Source organism: Bombus bifarius, unplaced genomic scaffold (assembly GCF_011952205.1).
Source record: "Bombus bifarius isolate JDL3187 unplaced genomic scaffold, Bbif_JDL3187 scf7180000009243, whole genome shotgun sequence".
In the NCBI taxonomy this organism is placed as follows: Eukaryota; Metazoa; Arthropoda; class Insecta; order Hymenoptera; family Apidae; genus Bombus; species Bombus bifarius.
The window spans coordinates 1,393,450-1,409,819 of record NW_022884989.1 but is presented as its reverse complement, the minus strand read 5'-3'; the positions used below and the strand labels follow the sequence as shown (position 1 = coordinate 1,409,819).

Here is a 16,370-nt window from a genome sequence, read left to right as displayed (position 1 = left end):
TTGTCGATCTTCCGAATGAATGAGCGACACTTGCATGGGAAGAAAATGTCATTCGATAGCAGCTTCACGAAAGAAGGGGATCATCTGGTGCCCGTAGTTCGCACGGAGAGCTTCGCAGCCTCGCCGAACTCTGCATCGTGCAGTTTTTTTCTCTCTTTTCTTTTTTGTTCGTTCATTATTATTCGAAAGACGCGAAGGGGAGGTGGAAAGGAAGCACGCCCACTTTCTGAGCAACCGAAAACGAACCTGCCGCGTGCACAACTCGAGCAGATGGTCCTCGAGGTACACGTACACATCGATCGGCATGTTCAGTCGTGCGAAACTGGCGATGGAAAACGAGGACAGCGACAGACAGCTCGGATCCACCTCCCGGGAAAAACGAGACGCCCCAAGATCATCGAGACCGGAAAATGAGCAATTTACCTCGAACGAAGATATCGACAATTGCGCGTTTTCTCTTGTCCGCTTCCAGCTTCCAGTTATTTAGCCCGTTTTCTTTGCGATTTGCTCGCGATCGTCTCTTTCGGTCGGAGATTTTTGAACACGCGAACATGGTCTACATAAAGGAGTATCGTGTCTCCATGACGCGACGCGTTTAACTAGCGTGCCATCCGGCTCTCCTCCTTTTTCCTTCATACCGGTTTATTCTCTTGCGGGTTACAGTCTGGCGAAGGATATTTTCTACGTGATGAAGATGACTCTATAGACGCAGCAGTTATATATTATTTAGCAGTTATTACACTTTTAAGTATAATACTAAACGCAGCAAACTTTATTCTGTCTTCAGGATTATATCGTATACCGTATGCTTTTCAATTTATCGTTAATACACCAATCGTTTAGAAGATCGCTATTATACATCGAAAATTGGAGAAAAGTGGCGACGTCATGATTATTTTTTAAAATTTACCTTGGAGTTTATAGCTACTCGTACTATTTGTTTTAATCGACAAACTTATGGAAGGTAATTATCGTGACTTGTAAGTTGTACAATTTCACTGATAACGTTGATTTAATTTTACGAAAAAGCTGTCTAGGTAGTAAAGCTAGAGAAGTTGAGAAAAATTAGAATTAATCAGTTTCGTTTCTGAGAAGCTATTATCATACGTCAACGAACAAGATAACAATTCCGATACTCAATTCCGATTATCTTTATCATTGTGCAAAAGATAACAGTAACATTGTACTGTAACATTGCAACTAATGGGGTAAACCTGTGTATTCGAGGCAGGAACGCGTTCGAATTTCTCACAGGCGACGGATTCCTTCTGAATTGTTAAGCGCGCCTTAACGGGTATTGCCGATCATCTGTCGAGACATCTGGGTCGGTCCTGAGAATATTTCACGCTTATACAGTAGCTCGTATACAAGATGCGAGGAATTAATATGCATAATTTGTTAGAACAATGGCGAGAACGAGCCTCGCTCTCGAAAGCGGGGTCGCGAACGAAGCGAGCCAGCTAGAACGTGGAAATAACGAAACGAACAGCCGTACTTTGCTCCTGCAAAACGTTTCTCTTATTCCTCATCGTCGGATTATCACCGATGAATTGACAATTCTATCAAAATATGTTTAAAAAATGTCGCGAACAAGAGATATAGATATTCCGTGGTTGCTCCACGTAAGCAATATTTAGCTGCTGATCGCGTTCTCCTACAGTGTTTAGTTGATAAACAGGTGTCAGTTTCGTTTAAATGGGCTGAGTTAGCAATAGCTATCTCGTTCGAAGTATTCGCGTTACCAACGCGCATCAGTTAATCGAATTTCCAGCAATTATCGTCCAACCTGTCCATCATTCCTTGTATTATACAGATAATACTTCGTTCAAATTTGATTTCTTCTTCGGTCTTCTCATCCCTGTTAGCGGTCTAATAGGTCTTCTTCGCTCTTTAATCCTACGACAGCGTAATAAAAGAATTAAACATAATCTCTCTATCTTCGTGATTTCTTTACGCGGTCTACGATAAAACTTGAGGTCTATACTACCCTGTTTAAAAAATGTCTTCTATATCATCTCGAAATATGCGGAGAAAGAGAAGTTACATCATTTTTGGTGCAATCTTTGTCTTTCTCCATCCCACTTAAAATATTTAGTTATTAGATTGCTTTACCTAAGGGCCGCGGTATAACGAGTTTATACCGATAAATGATATGAATGAAATCGTAGGACGTTCATTAATGAAACTTTTCATTCACAACCACCTTATCGCGTTAATAAAAAAACAATTCTTATTGTATCGCCGTGGTCACGCGCGCGCTCTCGTGCAATAAAACACGAATTTTACCGCTCGGAACCGGCCTGTTGCTGACACGCTTCGTTCGGAGCACAATGGAAAACGCGCGAGTCCTAATCGCGATTTGGCGCACATTCACGTGTGTGAACCACGAAACGTATTCGTCTCTATTAGACTGGCGACAACAACATCGAGTTTCTCGACGATTATGCGAGCGCCGCTGATAGAGTTAAACCGCTCGAAGCTTGTCGTATCTTATCCAGCAGCGGTGCACGATTGTCGCTTTATGAGCTCAAGACAATGAGGTCGCCATGTTTTTCTTGTGTCCTCGCATGACGACCGAAACGACTCTGAAACTCGACGCCGTATATGTTCGTCGTCTTTCTTCCTTCTACTTGAACGCCCTCGTCCGTGACGCCCTACCTTCGTTCGCATAAACGTAAGACTCGCAACTCTTGCCACTGTTCCTTCCAGTCAACTGATTTGCAAACAACAATTAGGAGCTTGCTGTGAATTAAATCTAAAGATAAGCCGATGATTTAAAAGACATCACTTGGATGGTTTCGAGGAAGCCAGCGGTCGAATTTATGACCGAACGTTAGTGGAAGAAGCGCACTTTCTCGTGGTACAAGAGGTTGATCGTGAAGATAAGGAAACTTTCAATAGGGAGGGCTATCGTGACTTTCTAGAAACAAGAAGCGTTAGAAGTCTTTCAAGTGCTTCGGCTTTTTCTTTAATTTTGTGTTGACTTTGAGGAATCTGCGAATATGTTGCTATTTTTAAGGTTTGGTGGCTATTTTACATTTATATTTCATGCGTAGCAGACTTGGAAATAATTGACAAATTGCTTCTCTCTTTCACCGCTTCGAGGTATTCCTTGCTCCTGCAGATCCTCTTTTTCAGTTTGTCGGTAAAGCAGATTCACGATTCGATGGATCTAGTAACTCCCCAGAAATTCACTAGAAATTCTGTGGATAACAGTTTGGTTGATGATCAAGTAGGAACCTGTATGTCGGTATGCTCCACTAACGATCGATAAATAGAAACTGTCGTATCAACCTAGCAACTCTATCGTCGATAAAGTTCGTATTTTCAACGATAGAGGGGTATTTTCAACGAAGAAGTATCCGACGAAATTGTCACTCGAAATAAATCGAACATCATATTGCTATAAAATATATATTTAGAATTTAAAATTTGAAACTTTAGAAACATTTTCAATGAAATTTAGAAAATTTAATTTTAAAAGAGATTTATCTCAATACGCCGTCTATTTAATACTTCGAAGAACGAATATAAGGGATTTTTTACCAAAGTTGCTTCGTTTGTGTTTCGTAAAATATCGTTTCCTTTTCCAAGTAATCTGGCATAATCGGTAAATTAACGGGCTTTTGTTTCGTAAAAGCCGGACAAATAGTAACGTTCGTTTTATTATCCATGACCAATCAGGTAAAATGTCCGCGGTCCAATTCGATACTGTCAACGTGATTTAACGTTTCTTGCAAAAAATTTCGAGGCAACGATTAGCTGCGCAGAAATTTCACCTCGATACTCGCAAACGCGCCAAGGAATTCTTTTGTTTCAGAAAGAATACTGTTCCGCGTTTATAGAACGACAACGGAATAACGGATATTTCTGACGAACCTAATAAACGATGAGTGGATGCCGTGAATATTTCCGTGTTTCGAAGCGTTGTTCAAATATTTGACAAGTCTTCGAGGTAAACAATAGCTCATTAATTCCTACTTTGTTTGATCTAATCCACGTTTGCAAGCAGACGCTCCAGGTCCTGGTATATGCATGTATTACGAGTCTCGTGCTTTGTTTCGTTGCGACTATTTACTTCGATTCGAGTAAATATTGAAGTGCCGTAAGGAAAGTTGACGTATTTGTAAACTGTCCGCGTTGCCACATCTTAAAAATTAATTACGAAGAGTCGTAACTAAAATTTCTGACTTTTACGCTATCGTTCATTAATATCTGAATATTAACCGATTTATAGTAGCGGTAGAAATTAATAAGAAACTAGCCGTTAAAAGCTATATTTAGCATCTTCCTACGATATCAACGAATAATCAAATTTAATTATACGTTTAAAAATTGATCGACGATATATTAAAATTCAAACCACTACGATTACGCATATGAATAATAGCCAATATATCGTTACTTGACTTCAAAACGCAAAAAGAGAGAAAGTTTCTGAAAAAAATCGACGTGCAAAAAATTTCCTGAATCGCACTAGCAAATCGAAATTATTCCGCCAGCAGATCTAACGTGACCTGTTCGCCGTCACTTGGAACAGCATCAGCGAACTTGGCGCCCCGTTAATAATCGATGCTCCGGCAATTAATTCCAGGCTTGTCCTCTTAATCAAGAGTATTCATTCGCGTCATCGCGAGTCACCAATTCTACTACATACACGCGTATAAAACCGAAAGAGGTTTCAGCTACTGCATAGTGTTTGATGAAACGTCCATATGCTAGGAATTCCGAATACCGCTTGGCTGCAGTGAGATTTCAAAAACGTTCACAACTTCTTTTATACCATTATATAATATCTACTACATAACATAATATACAGGGTGGTTGGTAACTGGTGGTAAAAGCGGAAAGGGGGTGATTCTACGCGAAAAAAGAAGTCGAAAATATAGAATACAAATTTTCTTTTTTTTAATTTTTCCGTCGAGACAACGATCTACAGTAAGATCCGTTATAACGAGACGCGATAAAGTGGACGCGTACCGAGCGAAAATTCAAAGTCGATTTTCTCGAAAACAAAGCCTCGAACGAAAAATTTTTATTCTATATTTTCGACTTCTTTTTTCGCATAGAATCACCCCCTTTCCGCTTGTACCACCAGTTACCAACCACCCTGTATATTATTATATTAATTATAGAATATTATTATATTACGTAATAGCGGTATATAGGTATAATAATTTATAGCTGTCTCAACTAGCTGTATTCCGTACCATCTATTAGGTTATCCGAAAAGTGTCTTTCTTTTACAGACGCGTCTTTTCCGACGAACACGTCTTTATACAAACACGAAACCTAATCTGTCGAACGTCGTACTCTTTATCTTGATAGAACAAAATGGATCATACGTAATTCGATAAAATAATATAAAACGAAAAATGTGCATCCATCGTTTGCTTATAAAACGAAAGAAACCTTTCGGACGACCTAATGCTTCTAAAAAACCTTCGTTGGAAGATTGAAAGATCTACTGGATTGGATCTACCGGAAGATTTACCCCGTCCGTGACATCGAATCCGCGACTATGCGGGTTCTTACAACCGCGAAAAGGCGAAGCACGAGGTAAGAGAGAGGGATTTTTTGGTTGCTCCTTCTCTCTGTTGGTGCATGGCCTCTCCGCACGCGTCCGTTGTACGCGTCTACTTCGCCACGGGGTCGACGGCCTTCCGGAGGATCGGGCTCCAGGTCCAGCATCACCTATCGGACGGAGATGGAAACTCGGTACTCCGCATTCTACGAGAACGGGGAGACCCGTTAGCAGAATCTATGGCCCCGTCGGCTCGCGTCCACGCTGTTTCCAACCGATGCGACTCTTAAATAATGTATTCGATTTATGAACAATCCTTCGAATTAATTATCCGGCTGTTTCTTGTCGAGTGCGCGACAGTATTGGTAGCACCGCGAACGCGTCGCGGATGCTGTTACGCCACTACTGTGTGCCACTCGTCACACAGACGAGATAATTAACTTTCAAATGTCAACAGCCATGCAACAACGTTTCGTTATCTTCTTCCTTTCGAAGCGTTCTATCTAATGGTTGATTGTTTTGTCAGGGTATAATGGTTGGTTATTGGAAAGAAGGGCGTTCGAAGTACGATAGATCTTCTTTTGTTGACACTAGAACTATCACACCGGTCAAATTGACTGGTTTTACAATTTTACTTTAAAATTCCCACTTTGTGTTATGTTTTCTTTCCGCAATGATACAATGACTTTCACAACGATAACTAAAAGAATAATATTATGAATTTTATTTTGTTTTTTATGTATTCAAACTGAAAATAATTTCCATTAAGGCTACTTATACCAATACCAGTTAAAATGACTGGTACTTGTCAAAGTGTAAAAGGGTCCTGCGTTCTGTTTATCGAACCCCAATTGACCAGTTTCCTCGTTCTCTACAATTTGCTACACGTTTTGTAAATTTTTACTGCGTATCATCCAATATGATGATATCAGTTATCAGGAAAATTCCAGATCGATCGCTAGAGCACTAAATGCTAACGCTAGAGATGCCATACCAGTCAAAATGACTGGATCTACAATTTTATAAATGTGTCTATCCTCGTTTAGGGATCCCAGATGGATCGGTAATACCAAAAATCTACTACATAACATCGAATTCCTTCTGTAAGAAAATAATAAATCGATAAACATAAAAATATTCCATTATTACGTATTTTTTAAAGACCAATCATTTTCACTGGTTTTGATAGAAATATCAAACGCTTTGGCTTACACGAGCCTTCCGAGAGTCGGATAAATCTTTCTGAATGCTTTCTATTTTTCTATTTTTCTATATTTCTGTGTTTCTATGTTACTATATTTTCTTGAATATTGTTCGAGAGAAATTGAATTGCGAACGGTGATGTCGAAGGTGTCCTGGAAAGAGCACCGGATGAGGAACAGTTGGAGAACCGGTGAAAGTTTCAATGAAACTCTCGGCAAGCTTTGACCAAGGTCAGCTGTTCTCTTTCTAAGGACAAACACAATCATTAGGAAGTTACAAAAAGATGGATAATATATCGAATGGGGAAAGAGAGGTTCGACCTATCGTATAATGTTTGCGACATCAGAATGCCAGGAATTTCAAATATTTTTTCGCTGCGGAAATTTGAAAGAGAACTCTCCTTGACTGAACCATTGTACGACCAGTCTTCCATTAATCATTCGATACGACGCTTGATTTATGACATATGTGGCCTTATAACCAATGTGAAATTGCTCGTAAAGCTTAGTTCTTTCAGGAACTTTCATAGTGGATTAAATATCAATAACAAAATAAAATACGAGTCAACGTCAGCATTTCTTTCATAAAATTAATATTCTGCCAAACGATAGTAATTGATGTAATACGCGCGATTTATATTCTCCCAGATGACAGCAATTGAAACAAAATTCAATTAACCTACGGTTAATCAAGCACCAAAACACTCGCTCCTCAATAGCTTCTCACAAAAGAAAGAAAGAAAGAAAAAAAAAAAAAGAAATTGAATATTAAAAAAGAACAAAAAGATGTACGATTATACCATTTATAAGGTACATCGCGCTGACGCGACGCAACATCGCGACATCGATCTTCTCGCGCGATCAGGATGCGTATCGGCAGTGGTGGAGGATGGAAGGCTCTCCACCGACACGTATACCATTACCACAGCCAATGACTTCTGTCCATGTAAGGCATCCGACGCCACAACCTATGATGCATGCCTAATTGCCCCTAATAGCCGGTTTTCGAAAGACGTCGCTCGCTGTTAGTGGAACGCGCGTACGGCGACGCCGCGGAATCAGAAAATCGAACAACAACGAAGAAGGGAAACGATCTCCGCGGCGAAGACGGTGAATTGGAGTTGTTAGTTATCCGTTTCGCTGTCATGAATCAGATATATCCGCGTGTCTGGTTCGCAAGCTCTTTTCTCTCTTTGCCAGTTAAGTCGCGTGCGCGACACTGGCCACAGGGAGACTGTTCTCGCGTCCTTCTCTAGACCATCGTTTCGTCCAGGTCTCTCTAACTCAGTCGTATCCTCGATCTTTCTCGCGCCTCTCGAGAATCGTCTCGAGTCTTCTTTCCAGTTTCACCGGTGCTCGTTAGAGCACGGAGCTCGCGCCCGGAACAACGACGATTCCTATCCGGACTCGACTATTTATGATAGTAACTCGTAACTGTAGCGAGAATCTAGCCTCCACACTTCGTAAATCTGCGTTCCTCGTTAAGAGAAATCAATCGACGGAATTGCCACCTATTTTCTCTATTGCGTGCCCTTCTACGTCCGTGTCGAGTGAGTTTTTCGGACGAAACGAGATTTTCGTTTTTACGAGGTTCGTTAGCCGAAGGACGAAGCTTCCGAGGTGCATCACGAGACCGTAGAAGGCGGTTTCAGTTAAATACGATAATGGAATCTACTTTCTAAACGGACGTGTCGCACGTTGGAGAAAGATTTTATTACGGCGGATGAAAGTTGCGTCAATTGTTATAAACTATTCGTGAGATGCAAGTTGGTCAGTCGTTTCTTTATTAATATAATGGGTTCGTTGCTTTTAATCTCGTACTATGCAGATATCCAATCCATTTCGCGCAGACTGACTGATTCAATCGTCGCTACAAAATTCTATACGAGATTGTTACGTTTCGAAAATTCCAATATACCACGCTATTCATAATTTTTAAGAACTAGACTTTCCTTGTACCTTCGCGCGAACAACAACGTTACACACGATTAGCTTCTTTAACGAAGCCACATTTCCAATTAATTTATCGCTGACGGTCTGTCTAAATTTACGTTCCTCAACGATCTTAACAATTTGTCGGACGTAAGCGTTAACGGAAGACGAGAGGTCGGCTCGATTAACGATCCGAGAGTCGACAGACCCAAAGTTTTACGACTAGGGGTGTAAAAGAGGCTCTCCTGTTCGTTACTCCCTCTTGAAAAGCCGACCAGGCAATGGAACTCGTTTACTTACCTCTTACCTGAACAAGAGACCGAGCCACAGTGGAGGGGAATGCTTTCGTAGAAACGCGGCAAGCCGCGCAGAGTGTTTGCACATTGTATGTACCTAGCTATACTATGCCGCGAAACTGAAATGTTCCAGCCTGACGAGTTTGCTGGACGAACGATCGATTCGCAGGTTTTACCAGAAAATCCAACATTTTCGATGAACGTCGAGTATTGCTGAAGGCGACAGCGATCGTCAATTCTAAAATTTAGTAACAGAAAGTAACATTTCGCTTTGTTGGTTTCTGTTTTTATCGTAGAATGTTCAATGATTAATTTTTGTGTAGTACAGTTTTTTACTATTTACTATCTTTGGAACATTTTGCGTACGTGTTCGATGATTAATTTTTGTGTAGTGCAGTTTTCTACTGTTTACTATCTTTGCAACATTTTGCATACGTGTATTAATGAAAAATATATCGTGGATAAAACACGACAAAGATCCACGTGCTACAAATCTTTTCAAATAATATATTCCCAAAGTCTAAAGAAACCCAATAAAGAGACGCTTCCGCTAAAGTCCATTGCTATGTTCGTCGATCGTTCCAACGCAGTCTAAAAGTCGCAAGAAGGAGAAGGAACATAACGAGTCTCAGCATATCTACGCGATACAGGAATTAATAAAACGAACAATCGAAACTATTTTGTATCTTTTTATACGCTATCTTCCCACGATCGTCTCTAAACTTAATATTCTTCAATAATCGACGATCGACTGTCATTTCTGTCAGCTATCCACCAGAAGCCACTGTCGCCACACTGTCCATAGGAATATATACGATCAGCGAGACAAGTGGCCGTCTTTTAAAGAGAGATATAAATATTTCACTGGGAGGCCGTACATCACGACTAATCTATGTTACACGTCCATTACGAATCGTCATTGACCGTCCAAAAATGGACGAGTCTCGAATTCGTGTAATTCAACCGATGTAGAAGGAAAGAGACGAAACGGGGATAGAAGGAGACGAGGCTAGGTATACGACGCAAATTAGGCTACCTGAAAACCAACGTGCAAGAAGTATCGCTCGCGATTAGCAAGTCGTCTTACCAAATTTAGCGAGCCACCGAAAGCGCCGCGAGCATATCGCCGTTCGGGATCGGCCATGTCACGACCCTTCCTTCCTCCATCGTCTCAGTCCAATGTTTCCATGTGTTTCCAGGAGAACCAGGGGCCCCGGTGATCTTTAAACTCCAAACTGCGGCATTATGGCCGAATTTGGACTTTAAGGTCCACCGTCGGTACACCGCATTAATGTATTATTCTCGGCACGGTGGCCGAGCCTGGACCCCTCTAACGAAGTGCAAGAATCAGAAATGCCCCAGAAATCTCGCTGGGCCCTCGAGCAAAATGTGAATCTGCTGCGATTCTGTTGGGTATTTATTACGAGGAGACGTAGTATGTTTCCATCTTACATAACCTGCATCATATTCTGTTACTTTGCGATGTGAAAATTACGCTCGAAATTAACCGATCGTCGTATTTCAAGTTCGATCCATCGATACGTAAAAAGGTGCGTAGAAAATAAACCGCGGAATACCGAATTATGCAGGACTAAAGAGCATTAGATACGGTGAAATACAATTTACGTTGCTCGTATAAGATCGAGAACCATAAATAATCAATTCCTATAATTGAAATTAATGTGGACGTTTAAGACGAGGATTAAGTGCATATTAATTAGAATTCGCTCGCGTTTATATTCAACGTGCATTTACAAGGGAAGAAAAAAGCTGCGTAAGTAACTCGCTTAATAAATGCCGGCACAATACGGATGAAAGTATTATAAATACCGCTGCATTTATTATGAAATACTTCGAATTTACCGTGTAACGCACCCTGAAATTATACCGTTAAAGACACACATCGAAGGCTCTTAACAACATCGAATGCACGGCGAGCCAGCATCCGGAAGCAGAAGCTTACTTGCTGCACCGTGCAAATTACAGAGTGCCGAGAGAGAAATTAGGGAATCGAGGAACCGGCTGAAAATCAATTTTGATCGAAGATCGCCGCTACGCCGAGCGTTATATTATCGGTAGCAGAAGCTCGGCCGAGTAATTAACCCCCGGCGACCAATTTCCGGGGCACGCGCCATGGCAAACGGAACACGAGCTCCGGAACACGTGAAATACGATTTGCCGAGGTGGCAACGAAGTTCTCTCGATTATCGGCCACAGTCGTACCTACGAGTCTCGTACGTTGCATTGGCCCGTGTTTCTTACCACATTACAGTTCGTAAGCGCTGTTTATTGGCCTCTCGAAACGTGACTCGATTCGATTTCTGTTTTCTTCGACGAAGATCGGTGTATTTGGCTCGGCTGATCGAGCCAGTGTCCGGTTTCGCAGACTAATAGCCGTCCACTTTTCCCTGTCCACGACTCGGTAGCATTTCTATTAAATTGCGCTTGCACAATCTCCGTGTTTAGTGACTCGATGTAAATCGAGAAGGCGTTTATTATATCGAGCGTCTTCATGCCCGGAGCTTGTGAAAAATAAGTCTGATTCGAATCGATTCTTGTGCAATAGACAATCGTACACCACTGACTTTCAGCGTCGATTAGATCTAGCGAAACGAGCGTTACCAAATTTTCTTTCGCGTTAGAGTTCCAGTTAAATAAGTCGCTGACTCATATTGTAATACTACTTTAATATCGCGTTGATATTCAAATGAAGCAGTTCGATATCTCCCTCTCTGATTGGATCTAGTTCGAATCGAGAACAGATCGTTTAAAATTGTTTTAATTTACGTTGCGATCTTTATCTGTAACGAGTCGAGTACGATTCTAGATACATTTAAAATTGTCAATCGATGCCTCCAAAATTTTGTAGGCAATGGAAGACATATCAAAATTGACAACCAAATATAAATACAATTTTGCTAATATAGCATCGACTGACAACCTGCTGAATTGTAAATCTGCTTCCTTGTAAAAAGTAGAAAAGGTAATTTATCGTATTCTTCCCTCGTAGATTTATTCGTTTTAAACAGACCATCGCAATGTGTATTAAAATGACACATTATTCACAGAAATATCGTATTATAGAGTTTTACTACCGCTGTAGACATTTACAAATTACGATCTAGCGCATTCAATTATCATTAGCCAAATGGAAGAAACAAGATACGGTATCATTCGTATTATGGAGTGTATAAGCGCGGTTATTGCTTTCAACCGTAAAGAATCACGGTGGAGCACTTCTCGGGAACGTTTTAATTTGTTACAGAAAGGGACAAGCGAGCAGCGACACGCGTGGGTTCAGAAAGACGATAAAAGCACGGTAGTTTGATTGACGCTGGCGCGATGCGGATTTCTTAACTATAATCGACTTTGCTGGCAAATTAAATGCCTTCTAGCTGTATCTAGTCGTTTCGAAATTATCCGCGTGAAATCTCCTTAGTCTTTGATCACGATTTTTATTCACGTTGCATCTCATCGATTAATTATGCCTCGATACACGATCGATCGCGTTTACGTCAGTTCGAATAGAACTGAAACAGCGAAATGAGATTAAACTCTCCGTATACCGACAGATAAGATATTACACAAGTTCGGTGTCTATCAAAGATTAAGAATTTTCTCCTCTTACGTAATTTATAATTTATGACATTACAAACTATACGTGCGTAAATGTAAATTTCACAAATATCAAATACGTTGAAATAAAAAGGAAAGTACTGGTCATGAAATCATTTATCAATTTTACACCGCCACAAAGTCTCGAGTAGGCTATATTTTCTTAAATTACCTAACATATTTCTGTCTAGAACTCGTATTTGCACATCGAAAGCAACGACAAATAAAAAACGATAACAGGTACGAGTGAGCCCGAAATTTCAGTAATTTCATGTTTACCTATCGATTCACGAGAGTTAAAAATACTTCAAAATTTATCTAATCTCCCACTTCGTTCGGCCACGTGTTATCAGTCCTTCAACTCGTCAAATTTTCGGGTTCATTCCTTAGGGAAACTCTAAGTAAACCACGCTATCGCGATCAGATTTATCTACTTGAGCAGCACTGGGCCACTTTCAATCCGTCGAAAATCGCATTGGTCAGTCAAGAAAAAAGAAGAAAATATCGACGTGATCCAACGTAGGACAGCTGCACCGGCTGTGTTAATATTTGGCAGACACCTCGGGCATGTCCTAAAGATAACTGCGAGGTAACCTCGCAGATTTTGAAACGTGTCTTGTTCTCCCGTCAGATCTATCCTCTGGAAAATTCAGATGCAAGACGATGGCGATGATCTGGAGATATAATTTTAAGTTCAAATCCCTTCATATTAACTAAAAATTTACTAAAAATACGGAGATAAGATTTTTTATGGAAATCTATGGAAAAATAAATTGTTTATATAATATTTAAATCGTTTAAATTCAGATTTCTATGATTTCATGAGAAAGAAAGACACGATCCTTTTGATTAAAAACAACTAATCTTCGATAGACAGTGAAATCTCGCAATATTTTATCTACGGTAAAATTATAATCATACGCTATAATAAATATTCTTTAAATTCGTACTGTTAGGGGATTCCTAATTTAGCTGTAGCGAGGAAATTTTATCGAAACTCTCGTTTAATCGCTAGCTATGGAATTTCTTCCACATAACTCGATAGTCTGGAACAATACACATCATCAACGTTTTACCGAAACGTCCTCGATCTTCGATGAATAATAAATCTCCATTAAAGACCACTGAAGAATCATCGAAAGTCCATCGACCTCGCCGGGTCCGGCGTTCTCGACGGACGTCTGGACTAACGAGCTAGATGCGAAATTCATTCCGATCCAGATATCATCTGGTTTCGTTTCTGGATCGACAGAGTGGCTCGATGGTACGGCAAAATACCGATTATTTATGATTCTTCGATGGAAATGTCCGAAAGATGACATATATCGATATTTTTGCTGTCGTGTCGTTTTTTAATACTAAAATTTATTTTAAATTATTTACATTAAAATCAAAGAAATTTAATATATCATACTATTACTTTATTTATTTTCTTTGCAGATTAAATATTTATTTTCGTAACACCCTCTTCGATATTTCAAAACCGTTTATACGTATTATCATAGATATCTTCTAGCCATTAATTAGCTAAGAAATTAGAGGATTAGCAAAAATTACCTTGGCATGTTTCTCTCGTGAAATTTCCGTATATTTTTGCATATTACCTTCGTTCCCTGTATGCTCGCGCATTTAAATTTCCACTAAACCCATAAACATGCGTCGTCTACCATCGAACGAGAATACGTATGTTACGCGAATCCCTTTAAATCTGCTTGCCTTCGAAAACTGCTCGCCGGTCGTCGATAATCTTCCCTCGACTATCCAAATATTAATTTATCGTGGTAAGCGTTCCCGGCTAATTGCAGATGGTTGGTTCGAGGCATTCGCTTCCGAAATGTTGGAATTAATAACCGATGTAGCGTTATTTATTAATTGAAAGCTACTCGCGTGCGATCCGTATGAGGCGAAGGGTGGAACGATCGTTATGGATCGGCCCTCGTACGATGTTCGGAGCTCGGCCACGCGGCAAGTGGCGACGGCAACACGGCCGTAGTATTACGTATGCTTGATCTGAATTATGAAAGCAATTAATATGGACCGGTAGCCGATACACGAGGCTCCAGCGAACCGGTACGTCGTCGTAGATCGGCGTGAGACTTGTTTCCCGCCAAACGGTACACGCGACGATCCATGTATGTTATACGTGTGGCGAGCCCTCGATGGATAGACTCTCTGAGCCATGGTTTCTTCGTGGTCGATGTCGTTTCGTCGTCGTAAAGAGGAAAACGCCCCCCATACGCGTATTTATGAAGAGGGCTACAGCGTTAATGCCCTCGGTTGAAACTGCGCGTTATTCCTTGCAACCAAGCACGCGATGAATGCAGTGGAGATTTACATGGACTTTTGTTATAATCTTTTAGCAGGAAGCAAAAGGTGACAGTTATTTTTCGAACTTTTATAAGAAAAGGTCATCTAGAAAAATGAATTTTTGTTTAGATGGATGACAGTGACCGGTGAATTTTAAAGAGATTTTTCAAAAAATGGAATTTGTAAAAAATATTGATTTTTAAATGTTCTGGTAACGAATGAGTTACAGGCGATTCAAAGTTTATTAGTTGGAGCTAACCATTGTTATACGTTCTATCGATACGCGTACGTATTTACCAAAATTTTTAGCTACAAATTTTCTACTAGGTTAATTATATAATTATATTTATTACGACGATAGCAGAAGTATTTTCTAATTGCTTGATACAGATGGAATGTCCGTATTCATGAATTTATTTTAAAGGATTAATTACATAGGATTCTTCGTCTAATTATAATTATACATGGTCGCAACCAAAATATACAAGTTACTCAACGTTGTACGATTCACGTGACAAACTCGTGGACTAAAAATTTAATAACATTCGAGATACCTAGAACTTAGCAGTCCGACATTCCATTTCACAAACGACGAACAAAAAATCCAGCAGTTCCTTTCACAAAGGATTCGATAAATTAATTCCACAATACGGATCACCGATCGGCCGAATTAACATAAGCTTTCTCTGCTGTTTAAACACGCGTGAGATAATTGACAGAGGATAAAACGGACATCCCGCAGGCCCGTCACTTCGAAATTGAGTGTCATTCTATTTGGACGCGAACCGAGTTCACCGCGTGTTGGCTTCTGATTAATTTCAGATTAAATCGTCGGCTAACTCTTTCGAACGTGAAAAATTGATATCGTGCTCATAATGAGCATGATCGAATCGGAAGGCCTCTCGAAACCGTCACTAGGTTTACCGAACGCGTCGGTAACACTCTGCTGATCGTAGTAAACGGACAGCACGCGCTCAACGCCCACGTAAAAAGGCGGTGGAACGTTACGGTGCACCTTAAATTAAATCAAGAGCCTGTGGCGTTACGGTGGCGTAATATCATCCGCCTTGCCAGTGTCTCGTAAACTATTATCGTCATGGACAAAGTGATATCAAAATGACCAGAGACTGGCTTCCGGTTAAATCTCCAATTTCTTCGAAGCTGTTACTGTAAATATTTAACGCGTTTCGCCAGGGAAGTAAACGGATCGAGAGTAACCTTGATCTTAGTAAAACAATTACCTAATTGTTCGATGTAAACGATAAATATGTAACTTGGTAGCTTTTGCATTTTAATTTTCAAACAACTTCGACATCGATGATAAATCGGTACAAAAAATGAAAAGTTATTCGACTCGTCGCATGCTTCGTCGTAATAAGCGAACATCGCGTAATAAATACGCTTCGTCGGACATCTGATCGTTGGCAGGGTAAAACCAAGGTCTTTGTATACTCTCGTCCGATACCACGATTCGCTCGGAGCGACTGAAATCCC

General features: G+C 40.4%; 1 protein-coding gene across 1 annotated transcript in view; it reads left to right on the top strand.

The window, feature by feature from the left end:
• The window catches only part of LOC117214759 (epidermal growth factor receptor), a 170,655-nt gene that overhangs the window by 37,178 nt on the left and 117,107 nt on the right, over window positions 1–16,370 (top strand). The gene's annotated exons all lie outside the window — the stretch shown is intronic.